General features: G+C 54.1%; 1 pseudogene; it reads left to right on the top strand.

Annotated features, from left to right (window-relative positions):
* LOC123158703 (beta-glucuronosyltransferase GlcAT14A-like) overlaps positions 1–1179 on the top strand; it is a 6424-nt pseudogene extending 5245 nt beyond the window's left edge.
* Positions 1180–1668: the final 489 nt, after the last annotated feature.

The following is a 1668-nucleotide window of genomic DNA, read 5'->3' as shown; positions in this document are numbered from 1 at the left end:
GCGGAGGTGTCCGACTCTGAGCGCACGGAGCTGGCAGCCTTCGTGGCCACGCACCCGGTTCTTGCCGCCGTGGGCAACGTGCGAGTGCTGGAGAAGGCCAACCACCACGGGGGCATCACTATGGTAACCACTAACCACCACGCTGCACGCGGCTACCAGCTTCCTGCGCGGCCCCCGGGCCGACTGGGACTGGTTCATCAACCTCTCCGCCTCTGACTACCCGCTCGTCACGCAGGACGGTTGGTACCACATATACGCATAACTGTTTCCATTTCTTCTGAAATAAACTGACTGCTCATGATTTCATGCTGGCATTATTAACCGCTGCAGATCTGATGGACGTGTTCTCACACCTGCCGCGCGACCTCAACTTCATCGACCACACGAGCGACATGGCGTACGTGCTTTCGTAATCAAATCGATTATGACGTTGACACTTGCATTGCGACTGAGTGCGGTTCTTCTTTCCAGGTCTGCGAGGGCGATGGTTGACCCGGGGCTCTACATGAACGAGACAGAGAAGCGGGAGTTGCGGCAGCTGCCCACCACAATCTTCTCAGGTATGCACTTTAGGCTGCCGCAGATGCATCCAATCGTTACAACACCATACTCTAGACAAAAATAATCATAATATATAGTTTAGATCATTGGAGTTATTTTGATACAGGTTCTGCCTGGACCGTGTTGTCACGGCCGTTCGTTGACTACTTGATCCGGGGGTGGAAAAACCTCCCGCGCAACCTCCTCGTCTCCTCCCCGGAGGCCTACTTCCACACCATGGCCTGCAACACCGAGGAGTTCCGGAACACCACCGTGAACCACGACATGCACTACATCTCCTGGGGCGGCTCCCCTGCGCGTCAACCGGAACTCATCAACTCCAGCCACTGGGACGGGATGCTCGGCAGTGACGCCCCCTTCGCGTGCAAGTTTGGCCAGGACAACCCGGTGCTCGACCGAATCGACGCAGAGCTCCTGTCACGGCAGCCCGGGATGCTCGCCCCCGGCAGCTGGAGCATCGGGGATACCGGCGGCGATGGCTCCTTCTGGATCGTGAGGGACGCGACGCCCCTACGTCCTGGCCCTGGAGCTGCGCGGCTGCAGCGGCTCGTCACATCGCTCCTGTCCGATGACAACTTCCGGCCTAAACAGTGCAAGATAGTCAATCACAGCGCCTGAGCCTGATCTGTGGGTCCGGCCGGCGGTGCTCCGTTTTTCTTTCAGGCTCAGCATCAGCAGTTAATAATTAAGCACGGTAGCTCTATGTAGTCATGCACACACTAGAACTTTGGAAATGAGTGAGACGTGTCTTCTCATTCCGGAGCCAAGCAGTTGACATTCGAGATACACATATAGTATTTCTTTTCTCTTTGCCTATTTGTTCCTCTGTGCTGTGTAACATGACTGCCGCTTGAGCATTTCCCGAAGAAATAAAGAACATTTCCTAGAGATCCTAGTGCTATATATAACGGACAGTCGTGTGTTTAGTAGCAAGTTTTTGGGTCTTAGTGCAAAACAGTGGATCTAATCCAAGCCAGTGCCGTACTAGTACCACCCAAGCACGGTAGAAAAGCTCTCCCTAGTTCGTGTTAACACAAGAACTACGATCTCTTGGACTCTCAACCCATATATACAGCGATACAGTTTAGGCAGAAAAACGAAGTCTGA

This window comes from Triticum aestivum, chromosome 7B (assembly GCF_018294505.1).
Source record: "Triticum aestivum cultivar Chinese Spring chromosome 7B, IWGSC CS RefSeq v2.1, whole genome shotgun sequence".
NCBI classification, from domain to species: domain Eukaryota; kingdom Viridiplantae; phylum Streptophyta; class Magnoliopsida; order Poales; family Poaceae; genus Triticum; species Triticum aestivum.
This window is presented reverse-complemented; position numbering and strand designations above follow the sequence as displayed.